The sequence below is a fragment of the Nomia melanderi genome, chromosome 12, assembly GCF_051020985.1.
Source record: "Nomia melanderi isolate GNS246 chromosome 12, iyNomMela1, whole genome shotgun sequence".
In the NCBI taxonomy this organism is placed as follows: domain Eukaryota; kingdom Metazoa; phylum Arthropoda; class Insecta; order Hymenoptera; family Halictidae; genus Nomia; species Nomia melanderi.
In genome coordinates this window covers 4,013,409-4,028,484 of record NC_135010.1, presented here as the reverse complement: position 1 = coordinate 4,028,484, position 15,076 = coordinate 4,013,409, and the positions used below count along the sequence as shown (strand labels likewise).

The following is a 15,076-nucleotide window of genomic DNA, read 5'->3' as shown; positions in this document are numbered from 1 at the left end:
TTCTGATAATTATCATATATTGATAATATTTTAGAAAAAGTTTATATCGGCTTAATGTCTTGCATTAATGTGTGTGCACCTGCCAAACATATACCTTAGAAAATTAATACATTAGAATCGAACAGAAATAACTTTATGTAATCAGAATTGGTCCGTAGAAAGGTTAATTAGAAGTTTCAAAATGAATGTGAAAATGAATGTATACTTTTCTATGAAGTATTAAAATATCTCTACATACACAGTAATATTAAATATATAACAAAAATTTTATTGGTTTCAGAATTCACGATATTTTATATAGAACTCTCTAAGGCCACACGTCCATACTTAAAGGTTAATCTATTATATAATTTCTGTTGGTTAATATTACCCTCTCCCATCTGTTTATAACCTTATTTTTCTATCATTATAAACATCTTGTGATTTTTAATAGAAAATAAATAAATAAAATAAATTAACCACGTATAAAAATCGTCAACATTTTTGCAACAACCCAATAAATTCTCATTAACAGTTATCTGTGACCGTTGAGTATACTCGTCATGACCAAATGGCAATATTTTCTGTTGCTACGAGTATGCTCATCACGCGGAAAAATAATTACGTAAAAATAGTTGCTACTTAAATCGCAATTGTAGAGAATACCAAACTATATTCGTAAATTTCGTGACGTTTAAAATACCCAAAGAACAAGACAAAATGAAAGGAACAAGGAAAAAAATATATCATAGAAAAACAATATGCATTGCGAATTTGGGTGCACAATTTTCACAGAAAAAAAGAAAGATAAAGAAGTTACAAGATAAACTTTTCTCCGTAAAAACAAAAACAAAAGAAAACACAGAAATTGAATAACTGATTAATGGGACAATATACGAATTAATATAAAATTAAATGAACAAAAGAAGACACAGAATTTTTAATGAAATTTTGAAACTGGTCATCTGACCGGTTCGCGATGCGATGTTCATTTCAACCACCATAATACTACTATATAAAATTAATACGACCGTAAAAGGTTAGCACGTTGACTACCAAGTTAATCACCGATGCTGGACCTTCGAAATTGCTTGAAAATAATTAGAATGAAGAATTTGACGTTGGATGATAATATTTAGTATCGTAAGTGACTAGATAATAGCACATCGTGAGAACTCTGATACCAACTTATTAATAATCAATTCGAACGCTATTCATCTTTGATGTGAAGGGGTAAACAATATTATGCTAAACGCTAAAAAATTTCATGGCTGGCATCGCGTTAAACTTCCAATTTCATGAACTTACGTCATATATAAATATGTAAAACGCAACAAAATGAAATATTAAATTTTCAATAATACCACTGAACATTTTAACAAAGATTCGACATAGAATTAAATGAATGAAAGGAAACGCAGAATGTTTAATCGAATTTTGAATCTGGTCATTTGACCGGTCAATTTTTAAATATCTATTTGTAACGTAACAAGTCAAATAACTGGTAACAAGATAAAGGTAAACAAATTAGATGATGTTTTTTCTTAGAAACATAAACAAAAGGAAAAACAAACATTGAGAAACTTAATTAACCCCTTGCCATAAAAGATCGTGTCAGATTCACGTCGAAGATCTCAAACTGAAATTAATAAAAATACTTAAGTTTCAATTCTCTTGAGTTTAAATTAAATATTACATTTCTCTTATTAATTGTTACACTTTAAAGTTAATGTGGGATTCTTTGTTGTTTCTAATGAATTATCAGTGTCATAGGAATTATTGTGATCGTAGTTATGAAAGAAATCATAGGTTAAGGGGTTAATATAGATCTATAAAGACTAATCGTAAAATATAGGAATTAATACACAGTTAAATGAGCGAAAAGAAAGATCAAACGAAACTAATTAATTACCTATTCATAACGTAACTAGTCGAATAACTAGTTATAAGGCAAAGGTTCATTAATAGGACAATATATGAATTGACGTAAAGTTAAATGAACAAAAGAAGACACAGAATTTTATATCAAATTTTTAAACCGGTCACCGTACGGTTAGTATTAATTGAGACCAGCCTGTACAGGCGAAGGATTAATTCCTGTCTAAATTCGATCGGCACAATCGAAACTGACGAGCAGGCAAGATTTCGTGAGGAAAGCCGATGAAGGGTCCAGTACGGCCCTGCAAAAATCACCCACAGCGCCTTTACAAACGCATTCCGCCACGTAGCCGGCTGCAAGGGGTACCTTCGGCGAAAGTACGAGCATCTCATGCGGCCGGGTGCATCTCAAGAGGGGCCGTACGAGCGCCCGGGAGAAAGAAAGGGCGGTTGGGTTTTTTTACAAAATTTTTCAAATAAATCTCCGGCGAGCAGGGGAAACGGTAGAGGATAAAAACGGTATAAAAACTGTTATTTACAGCGGCGCGCATCAACGTTGATCGATAATTCCCGCGTGTATATACCGTGCCACGGCCGAGGCAGTGCAGCGCGGCGCGGTGTGTAATGCCGCGCAATGATAGCAGACGATGAAATGCAAAATCGGGCGGAGATTGCACATCGAAAGTAATCGCCGTCATTAAGAAATATTTTTTTCTGCCGGAAAACGTCGCAGAATCTGTTAACTGTGGAATTTAGTTTTAAAAATCTCTGGTCTTGCCCGTGATAAAACCAAAAACTGAAGTATGTATCTACTCGTTAAACGCAGGATGAATGCACCTAGGATATATTTTAATGGGAAAACAAGACAAAATGAAAGAGAATTACATGTTTGTCCTTTTCCATTCGTTGCGATCCTTGAGGCGAATGAAACATTCATTTCTACCGCGTAATCATTTCTGAGTGTTTAGGAGTTGAGTGTTACTTGAATGCGTGCGTGCATGTGTGATGAGTTGTTTTTTAAATAAGATTGAGGACACAAGTAATTTTTTTATGATTTGACGAATTTGTTATTGTTGACGATGGGTAAAGGTAAGCCACGATTACTCTTTACCCACTAATTTGGTACTTTAAGAAATGAAATTCTACTTAATTCCAGGTTCCCAAATTTTCTCCACAGGACTAAGAATTACGATAAACATCTGCAATCAATTCTTCACACGAATCAATAATCCCACAGTAATTCTTACCACAAAGAAAGAAAAATTCTACTCAATTACAAATTTTATTCCACAAAAACAAGAATGCTCGTAAGCATCTACAATCTACACTTCACGTAAATCATTAATTATTCGCTATCTGTTCAATTCTACGCTCTCCGTCATTCAAAATGGCGCAAAAATAACGGTCCTGTAGAAGAGGCACGTGAACAATGACCAACGACGCACGGTACACGCTCGGTACGCATGGCAGGAAGCGACTTTTAATATTTCAGATAAATCTCCGGGACGCGAAAAAAGAAGAGAAAGGACGCACGCGGGGCCCCGAAATCGGGCCCCTCGGATAAAAACAGTAATTTATGATGCAATGCTTGCCGGCGATCGATAATTCTCGCGTTGCAAATGCGAGAGGCCTACGAGCAGCTTCCTTCTACTATACCTCGCGTCTCTCTTTCCCTCTTCATCTTTCTTTCTTCCGCTCTTCTTCTCTCCTTCCTCGCCGCTACCATTCGCCGTGCTCTTTTATAGTTAATAATAATAATAATAATGACGAGGAACAAGTGGAGCGGCTGAACGGAGAGGGAGGACGAAGAGAACGGGGCGGAGAAGTACCGAGAAGTCGTTCAAAGGGGTGCAGCCACCGCAAAAAGAATTCATTATGACGCGCGGTATATCTATCAGGGACTTTATCTCGGAGCGCGTTTAGCGGGAACCAGTATCGACAATAAAACTTTTATTTATGAGGTACACGGCCTCTGAAGAACACACCATCTGTTGTTCTACGATAATGTTATAAGCGGAATGACGAATTAACACATCGTAACGCGTGCATAGAAAAAAGTATTAGCTCTTGTTGGGGATTTTGTAAGGGAATACTTGGTTCTGTGTATGCCTGAAGGGTGAAGTATTTACTAGAAACAGTAAAACGTAGAGTGAAGTATTTACTAGAAACAATAAATAGAAGTATTATAATATATACTTTATATTAGGGAGTTTGTAAGTAAATATTTAATTCTATATGCGTAACAAATGAAGTGTATATTAGATTTTCTGGTAAACATTTGAAATTCGTGTGCGTAATAGTTGGTATTTACAGAAATACTAAAATACGTAACAATTTACTGAAAACACCAAGCAAATATTATCACAATTTTAAGTATACTATTCATTTGTCTTCATTTTTGCTGATTTTTTATTGTAGTTACTTTAGAGTTTCCAGAATTTACTGTCTAGTGTTAGTAAAAGATTATACATACGAAATCTAGCATTTGTTTTTACTTGTACTTAATACTTATAACCATTTACTTTTTTGCCCATGCGTACCATAGACCGCCTAATCGACACTCATCAAATTGATCATATAGACAAAACAATTTTTTTGAGCAAACAGACTTTCTCTCTTACTCTTAAATTTCTTGCATCTGACAAATTCAACAAAATTTGTTTCGTGTTATATGTCACCAAGAAAATTAATTTTTAAATATATAAAAAAAGCTGTCAACGTGTTAACGCGTTGTACGCCACATTATTCCAACATGAATGATTATATTGGCTATAACGCCAAAGAAACGAATCACGTTATAAAGTGATTTTTCGTATAACACGAAATCAAAACAACAATAAATTAAAATTAAACCATTATCAATTTAATTATTTAGATTAATAAGATTTCTGTGATTTAAATAAAGTACGTAATAAACGGTTTTATTTCAATGGTTTAATCACTTTCTCATTTCTCTAGGAAGAACCTTAGATTAAAAGGCTATAAACGCTGGTACTCAATGACATTTAATCAACTCGTAACACGATTGCAGAAACGTTTGAATAAATACTACTAGGATTAATATCGTTTCATCTTGTATTACTATCTGCTGGGAGTGTACTTCAGCGTGAAACGAATTTCTTGTAACAAACTTGAAATGCAACTCGATTGCACCCTTTTAATTAACTGTAGTTCCTTCAAGTTTTAATTCCACGTTCATACATGATTGTCGCAATTACGAACTGTGAATTACAAATTGAATGGGGTGATTCTTATTTAGATGAAACATCAGTGATAGAAGGGCTCATGAATTTTCATTTAAACCATTAGACATTATATAACACACAATTAAAGAAATTTGAAATTACAAGTATAGAAGTAATAAAATAGATCGCTGCAAAATAATTAAAATAATAATACAACGTGGATTAACTACGAAAACATTCAGCATTTAATTAAACTTTTAAACTTGATTCTTTGATAACGAAGTACTGAAGAAAATGTTTTATTCTTTTAATTAATTTTTACAGGAAAGCCTCAACATTTAAAACTTATTAAACTTCATAGAAGTAATAATTCTAATTATACCTGTGAAAATTATAAAGCAAACTAACTTGAATGAATATTATATATCTATAACTCACGTTTGTAAATAATTAATTAATATACATTAGTTTTCTATATTTCATTTTACCTTTATAAAACAAAGAAATTATACTTCTAGAATTTTATTTGAACTATTTCCTATACCGATATGAAAAAATATAATTAAACCGAAAATACAATTTTACGAAAATCTATATTAAATATATATATATATATTACAGATAAATAAAATTTATTACTCTTAAAATTATAATAATTACAGCATTTTGTATAAATGCCTACCATAAAGAGATTCTTATAACTATATAGTTACGAATTCTATCTAATTTTTGGTTTATTTGCAATTATTAGTACATAAATATAACAATTTTTTTTGACACCTCGCTAATTTGAACTAATCAATGAGTTGTAACTGTAAAATATAAAAATGTCTTGTATCTTTCCCAAATATCTGAAATTTCTAATATAAATAAATATAAATTAATAGTAATATAAATAAAAGGAATGAAATAAACAAAACAAATAAAATCAAGAAAGCAAAATTATCTAATTATATAAAGCAAATTAACAGATTTGACTCAAATATAATAGATAAAAACAATAAAACAAATAAAATGAATATAAATTAACAATAATGTATGGTAATGTAAACTTTCGTGGCTGACTGTGTTCATCAACGATGCAAAATAGGTTAACACTAAAACTACCGAGTTAAATTGACTTTTTGAAATTCCTCTATAGACACTCCAAGATTGCATCTATTGAGACTTTAATTGATTTACAATGCAGTTTGCGCATTGGCAAACCAATTTCTTTAATAATTCTTACAGAAACAGCTGTTATCTTTGTAATAATTGCGAAAAGAGGAAATCAGGAAGGGGTAATTTTGACCCGTCTGGTAGTTGTAGTGTTAAAGAAGTATCACATAGTTCTCGATTGAATGGTGAAACATGCTCGGATCAGGCAACCGACAGAAAATTCTGAATTTGCGAGCGATAATACAAGAAAGGTACCACGCGAGTCGTAAAAATTTATTATTCGATGGGACCAATGCGACAGGTCTTGTTTATACCAGATGTATGATTTATCGATCCCTTCCGATTCATCCTGAATGAGCATCCGATATACCGAACGACTTTTTGGCCACTATCCAAGGGGACTGCAAGATCCATGTGATTTGTGTGGCCGTTCCGGGATGGTACCGCAGAATTTACGATTGATTTCTTTACTGTTTGCCGTTCAAACATCCACGTTAGAAACAGTGGATCACCACTGTTTCAACTTCTTACAGATTCGATGTATTATACACGTGTTGAAAGTAAAGCTGTGTTTTATTCGCGTGTACACTGTGCGAAAATATTGCACGGAAATTATAAACTATCGGACAATATAATACAAAAAGAAAAATAATTGTTGTTAAATATAATATTATTAATTATTAATGAAATTTAAATAGACAGTAGAGTTAATTAGTTTAACCAAGTTTTGTTGATGTTTGTGCAAAATACCGATTTTCCGTATATAAATGCTTTAAAGTATTTCCATGAAGATAATGTGACTTTAAATTGTGGACTTTTACGTGAACTTCTGTGTTAATAAGCACATTTATGAAAGTATACAATAAAATCAGAACTTTGATACAATTTTATAAATGGTTCGATCTTTTTTCAATCACAAATACTAGTACTGTCTAAGTAACAGTGTAACTTAACCCCTTGCCCTATGATTTCTTTTCCAATTACGTCCAACAGAGATATTTTATATTTGTTAAAGCCTATTTGAAATCTTCACCACGAGTCTGACACGATATTGTAGGGCAAGGGGTTAAAAGCTGTAATACTACATGATTAATAATGAATTCTAATACCATTTGCTTCTGTTATGAAACTGTAAGTAATATTATACGACATTCTTACAATTTTCGTGGCGATCAACGTGTTAATAAATTCATTTTCCAGTAAAAAGCAGTAAAAGCTGCGTATATATAATCAACAACGATAGCATTTGAACAGCATAGTAAAGAGTATGTAATCATTCAAAAATTGTGCACAGTGTATTGCTATTTACTAAAATCAGTTGCATTTGTGGTGTATACATACAATAAAGTTGAAAAAATATTTAACACTAAAATTACCAGAGAGGTCAAAATAGAGGCCAAAATGAGATCGACGTTCCTCTGAAAAAATGAGGTCAGAAGATGGCAGATGTTTCTCTGAAAAATTATTAGAGCAATTCAGTAAGCAAACTGAATTGTAAACCAATTAAAGTCTCAATAGATGCATTCTTGGAGTTTTTGTAGAAGAATTTCGAAAAGTCAATTTAATAGCTCGGTAGTTTTAGTCTCATCAATATGCAAATAAATTATGGAACGTTTATTGTGCCTAAGCATACATACATAATGTTGGAATACTTTTGTTGCTAACTGTATGTATGTACATACATATTCCACGTTCAAGTCTCTTTCCCATACGAAACTAGTCTGCGGTTTATTATCTAGTAGCAGCGTTTAAGCGCTTAATTGGCAAGAAAGGACAATTAGGGGTGGAGATGGTGGCGCAACACGTGACGAGAGCGCAAAAGACAACGGCTGACGCTTATGCACGGATTGCCGGAAACAGCGATTGCCGGTAATTCCGAAGGTTCAAGAAAGGGATAGATTACTTGAAGCCCAAGAAAGTTAAGAATTATTTCGAAACTTGGTATATTATAAAAAAAGGTATAAAATTTATATGTAAAAAATCTATTGCACGGCGTTCAGCGCGTTAACACGTTATTTATTCTTTCTTAACAAAAGCTAATGGTGTTACAATTAATTATTAATGATCTGATATGATAGCTCCAAAGTTACATTATTATTCAGTTACTTATGTGACTAAATATTTCAATTTGACATCGATTCTCTTTTCGTAACTGTTTTCAAGCGATTTATAAGCTCCGACCTCTTGCTATTTGAGTAATTCAACTATTTGTTTAGTATTCCAATTATGAAAATTTGATCTTCCTAAAATGTTGACATTCGTCCGCAAAAAGTTATCCCTCTGCATTCGATTTATTTTCAATATTGTTAGATGTAAGCTTGTATTTATTTCTAGGGAAATGAATTAAAGTAATTTACAGCGGTAGAATTCAACGTTTTATATTTATTTGATTTATTATTATTATAATAGAATTTAATTTGTATAATCTTTTGAAGTTCTAGAAGTTTCTAGAATAATTTCCAACGTTCTATAACAAGTTTGTATTATAATCTCCAGCATGACATACGAGTGCAAAGGGTTAAAAATGAAATTCGAATCCGCCCCTAGTTCAACAATAGCACTCTTCAACGGCAATAAAAAGACAGTAGCGGCGTGGGGGTAGCTAAATAGCTACGAAATGCCGAGGACCCGACGTGGAACAAAAGTGGTCCGGCATTATGACGGGAAAAACGGTCAGAATGTCACCTGGAATCTGAGCGGCGCGCGTTCCGACGCACTGGAAGTCGGCGCGCTTAGAACTTAGTAAATAAACGAGAAACACGGTGTATATAATTGGAAAGGAAGAGGGAAAGGACAACGTTCAACGAGAGGCGGCGGTAAGAACGCGGCAGATGAATGCGCGGATAGGGGACCGCCAGAAAAACCAGAGGACGCGCGAACACCGGGAAAAATGAGCAGTTTCAGCAAAAACATTTTCGGAACGAGACAGGAGTGGTAGTAATTACCGCAGACATTTCGAAAATGAAATACGGACAGGTCAAATATGTTGGGAATCGCGTAGGAGTCTGGCTAATCGCTAAGCACGCATTGTTTGGCAGTTCGATTATATTATTTAACCCTTCGCGATGAAAATTTTCAACCGAATTCGAGGAATCTGAATGTTATTTATTTATTTTTCGTATAAACGAAATGTTGTTTGTCTATCATCAATCTATAAGCTCTATAATAAACGTAAACACAGAATAAGCATCAAATCCTTTCCTTTTTCTACTAAATTATTGACCGTAAAGTAATTTTATCCAGCACAGTTGTGAAAGAAAACATGGAACAAGTTAGCACAGTAGTGCATAACTTATGACACGTTCGCAACGACATGCCGCAACAGGTCACTACGAATGCTCTATGATAATGATATACATATTAATGAAATATTAATGACAGTAGGAAAAAGAGTGACATGTAGATAACGTCATGTTTGTTTTTAATGTCATTTTTTATTCATAGACGCTTTTTAACACTTTTTTGCAGTAATCATAGTATTGCGAGTCCAAAAGGTAATTTAATAATAATTTATTCATCTAGCGTTGACCCATTGTACTCCAAAAATGTTTCCGTGGATGTACTCAACATTTTTTAATGAGACATAGAGGAAATTTGCTGCAACTAATTCAACGAAAAATCACATGTAAATCGAGAAACAAAACAATTTTATTTCAATACTTCACATATCGATGCATTATATATCAATATTATATAAAAATGAAAGGTTAAGATCAACAGTTAATCACAGAAATTAAGCTTAAGTTATAAAAAACTAGGAAACAACCAGACAAGAATCAAATTGCTGATTCATTACTGATCTCTTCACAGATGATGACACCAAATGTAGCCCTAAGTTTTTGATCAGGGACTATAGTACCTCTAATGTTTCCACATCGTTCACTCCGAGGAATGTCCTCGAAAGTGGAAGTCACCGTTTCATACGCGATTACCTAATACAAGGGACACGTCGGAGGACGTCAGGAAACCGCAAAAGGGAGCGAGATTCGTTTGGACGGGTATCAAGCGAAGAAGAAGAAGAAGAAAATGATGAAGAGGACGAAGGGTGGAGAGGTTAGGAGGCAGAAAAGAAACGGAGAAGGAAGAAGAAATTGAAACTGACACTTACTGAAGCAGACGGTTGGATCGTGGGTCTCCGGTACCGGTGGCCACATAACGATGGTTATATGTCGGATATGATTATACGGGCAATGAAATACCACGGGAGCCGGGGAGGAAAGCTTTTTGCCCGACTTCTGAGGATCCAGCGGAGCGTTGCGTGGCCGCGAGAGACTTCCCCTCGATAAACGATCCCTCGCCGCGTTCCCGGTCCTGCCGCGATCATCGCTCTCGTCCAGGTAACCTCCCCCTCTCCTGCCTCTGCGAACGATTCAACGAAGTAATTAGAGGGCCCGGGATGTATTGCGCTCGTTATCGTGAATCCTTTTAGGAACTGGTCGGTAATTAATTCCTAACGACGACACGCGATCGCGCCATCGACGACTGATATCGATCAAAGAGGATGATCGAACTGTGCGGGACTTTTCTGTTATCTATTATGTTCAAGTGGGAGCTGTTTTGTTCTGGGGCTGACAGGTAATGATTTTATGGGTAAAAATGCGAGTGCTTTGAAGTTATGTTTGTTTTTCGACTGATGACTTGACCTTTTCGCAGATTCAAGAATTCTCTTAGATTATTTGATGTATTAGGTTACTCTGTAAGACTTATGGATATCATGTACGCTTTACAGCTTACATTGTACTGTAATGACTGTGGCGGGCAAAATATAAGAGCGAAAAATACGAAGAGGAATTAAAAGATTTTAATGCCTTTTTCTTTTTTAAGGAAAAAGCGTTTTAAACGGTTGTTATTTTTCAAAGTATATGGATGTACTATTACAAGGAAAAGTAAATTGTTTTGATTATTACGAAAACAAAGTTATTATTGGCTTCAAATGAAAAAGCGTGGCGCCTCTCCTATGTTTACCCTACAAATGTTAATTGTATTATTATTTATTGCTCTAGTCGATTTTATGTTCCTTTCGTCACATTTCCCTCGTTTTTGATAAAGTTTCTATTGTAGAAAACTAATTGACCACGCAACAGACAAAGTATTACAGCTCTTAACATGAAATAAAATAATCTGGAGCAAATAAATTCTATGATTTGTAAAATTGGCTGAAATGTAAATATAAAGTAGAAGAAAATGACGATAAACTGCTATTGTTTGGTGAGATGAAGAACAGACAACCAAATGCAACTAGAAAATGTCTAATAAACTGATAATAAGATATAATGAATTGTGTTTTTATTATTTCGTGCTATTATTTCATAACTAAACTTTCAAACTAAAATGATTAATTAATAAGAAAAATTTTTTATATTGCTATTATAAAATAGAACAAAATAATAACTGTTAAGAAGATTGGAGTCGTAAGCATAAACGTACTTTCTACTAGAAACTATTAACATTAGACCATAACTAAAATTTTAACTTGCAATAACATATTCATAATGCATAATTATCAATGAACAAATATTGAATTAGAATTACTTACAATTATATTTAACAAGTGTTTCATTAATATCACAACGTAGAATTAATGCAGCTGTGTTTCAAATGGAATTCATTTTAAAAAGGATAGTTTTTAATGAATCAATGCAATATTAATAAGCTGTACATTCTCATGTTAAATGCTGTTCAAAACACTTAAAGTGGCAATGTAAATTAGTATACAAGCATGATTTAAAGACTGCTTTTCACGTTTTAATCACCTTTATCAGACAACATAATCACCTTACATTCGTCTCGAAATTTAACTAATGGACTCGAAAATAAAAATTCCGAGTATATGTAGCAATTTGTAATTTTCAAGAGGCTACTAATTAACTGGAAGTGGTGCAATTATGTACCGTTTTATCGTGTGGTTAGTCTTCGTTAACGTAAGCTTATATTTTTCCTGAACAGGTTTCAGTCTGATGTTAATTACGTGTGAATCACTTCGACACATTATTGTTGGATAACAAGTTAAATATTTTTCACTCTAAACGCATTCTTTATTGATAAAGCACAGATAAAAATAAAAAAATTCTTCAATGATAAAGCATACTTAATAGTAAAAATACTATATCTATACTTCATTGCGATAGAATCTTTTAATATCCATAAATCTGAATCCATATATCTTCAATGCCTCTTTTCGTTGTCAAGTAAAAACATATTAAAATTATTAAAATATAATTTGAAAAAAAACTAAGAGAAATTAACCCTTTGCACTTGGATTTCCCCTCTGAGGAGACATTTTGAAAGGAATATTGAAATCCCCGAGTGCAAAGGATAAAGTTACCAATATTTAATAGTTAACGCATTTTAAGAATTTGACAGAAATTGCTTTTTTTATTATTAACATTAAAACTACGAATTAAAATGATACCCATTCCATATTTCTTCTTTTATAATTACTGAAAAGGTACAGATACTTATTTGAGAAATTATTGAAGAAACTGATTTAAAAATACCTAAATATAAGCTAATTGAAACTTAATAATTATACCCTCATAGCTTTTAAAAAGAAATTTCAAAAAGTCAGTTTAAATACTTCTAGCAATAATGTGTTCTAAAATTAACATTAGATCATTAAAAAAAAGCATTAGAATTATTAGAAAAATAAGTAACTTTACTTTTAAAATTCACATTGTTAGTTATCGAACTAAGAATGAATATTCTCCTCGCTCAATTTCTCTTAAGACAGTGTTTCTTCGTATCACGATCGTGTAACACTAAATCATATACCGCGTGATCACATAAAATTTTGATCCAGCACCGAAAGCGTGAGTTGCTTATTAAACCATATTTTCGTTACGCTTTTATTCGTAAACGCGCGTTGCACGCGCTACAAATTTAGTGTTACGAAATCGAAGGTTAAACGTTGCCACGCAAAACCCTCATTATAGAAAATAAGGTTACTGGGTAAACATTCTTGCACACGAGTTTATGCAAATGAAGCTAACTTTATCCTGGTTTAAAACGGACGTTAAAGAAAAGGAAAGTGGGGAATCTGTACAAAATAAACATGCGAAATGAATAATATGAAAAATAAAGGTCGAACATTATATGTAATAAAGCTTAATTGCAAAAAGTGCATTGTATTCGGTTTATAGAATTTCTTCAATGAAAATGTTAGAAGGAATAATCTTTATTAATCCATTAGCGTGTGAAATAATTAAAACGCGTACGTTACGCTTTCTTCTTTAATTATATAATTACAATAACACGCATAAATTCATCAACAGAATGTTTATTAAAGCCGTTAACAAACTACAAATCGTACTTATTCGCAGCACATGTTAAAAACGAATATAGCAACGCAACCGAATAATACATTCACAAGAAATAATTACTATAGAATTCTCATTATTACGAATATTATTATAGACAGCAATTACAGACTCCCAGAATTCTTATCAACATGAATACTCCCTTTACAATAATTAAAACACGATCTCCTCAAAACCAATGTTAAAAAAAGAGATCGAAGGTCAAAATCGATTGTATCGCAAAACCAATTCCCATTGTTTTTTATCAAACCTTCATTAAAGGTATTCGCGTAGAATGAAAGAAACGCGAAATCGCATCCAAGTAAAGCAATAATATTAAAGAAGGGAAAATAATCGTCCAAGTATAACGGAAAAAAATATGAATACAGTAAAAATAGGGAAAAAACGTACCGTAATTTAATCCTCGCTACGCGGAATCAATGAGTCACCAGCATCACTCGCGTATTACCTACCACCGTTCGAAGCACAAGCGAGGCTTATGCAAATCAATCGAGTAATGGAGGAAAGAAGGAGTCTTGTCAATGGCGATCTTAATCGTCGCGTGTGTCTTATCCACATGAACGTTCTAAATCTAGCGCTCGGGCTCGGAGAACGCGTGTACTACACGGTCCGCGGTCGCGTACTTTTCTGTGGGAAAGCCAGATTGCGTATCGAGTCTTATCCGCTCGCAATTCTCAAACGGCAGCTTTGTTTTTCTCGTAAAACCTAAGTACATACCACACGTGGCACTGCTTACAAGGAAATCTTTTTAACCAGCACACGCCGATTTTGATGAAACTTATGTGAATCAGTTCTCAAGAAAATATTTGACACGTATGTTTTCTTATCGGCCAGCATCCATTATGAAGGAGTAAAAAATTAACAAACAACAACGTCCAGATTTTTAAAAAATCCTAAAGTAAGCTTAGAAACTGCTGAACATACCTTCCTATGTGCAATTTTAGTTTTGTAAGCAGACGTCAATAATAACAGTGATGCAGAGTATTGATAATATCGGAAGATGACACCATTATGACATAACGTTCAACGTAATGTTAGATCAGAAACTTTCTTGCTGCTCTTGAAAAGTTTGATGTTGGCACTTACAATCTTTTTCTGTGAATACTCATTAACAGTAAAACTACCAAGCAGTCAGATAAACTTTTTGAAATTTTTCTACGGAAACTCTGAGAGTGAGTCTATTAGCATTTCTATTAATTTATAATTATTCTTGCGTATTGCTAAATTAGTTTCTTTGGTAATTCCTCAGAGAATCGTGTTATCCTTTCAATAATGTCAAAAAGAATAAATCAGTTTCTGAGTTCTAGTGTTAATTATGTTAATGAAATGCTCGAGTGCTGAATGGCGTAATTCAAGCTGCATGTTTAGCGAATTGAAGTATTTAATTACGCTCTAGGAGCTTAATGATTCCATTGGTATTCTAAGGGTTAACCTCCTGACTGTCCGCGTCGTAAATATATCACATAAGAAATATTAATAATATTAGATAATAGGTAAATATTTACATTGAAGGATGCTGCTTCGATGACCTTGATCTTGACGTTATTGACAGAAACAATA

The 15,076-nt window shown here is 33.3% G+C and overlaps 1 long non-coding RNA gene across 2 annotated transcripts in view; it reads right to left on the bottom strand.

Moving 5' to 3' along the window:
- Nucleotides 1-14,054, bottom strand: part of LOC143175136 (uncharacterized) — a 28,040-nt gene extending 13,986 nt beyond the window's left edge. Inside the window, exons 1-3 of one of the 2 annotated variants that reach the window (XR_012999806.1) lie at nt 13,907-14,054; nt 10,309-10,559; nt 9,665-9,803 (exon numbers count right to left, since the gene is read on the bottom strand). This is a non-coding gene — a long non-coding RNA (uncharacterized LOC143175136). Of the gene's footprint in view, nt 1-9,664; nt 9,804-10,308; nt 10,560-13,906 lie in introns of those variants that run through there. The other variant, XR_012999804.1, reaches the window with a different exon arrangement.
- Between the last annotated feature and the right edge of the window lie 1,022 nt (nt 14,055-15,076).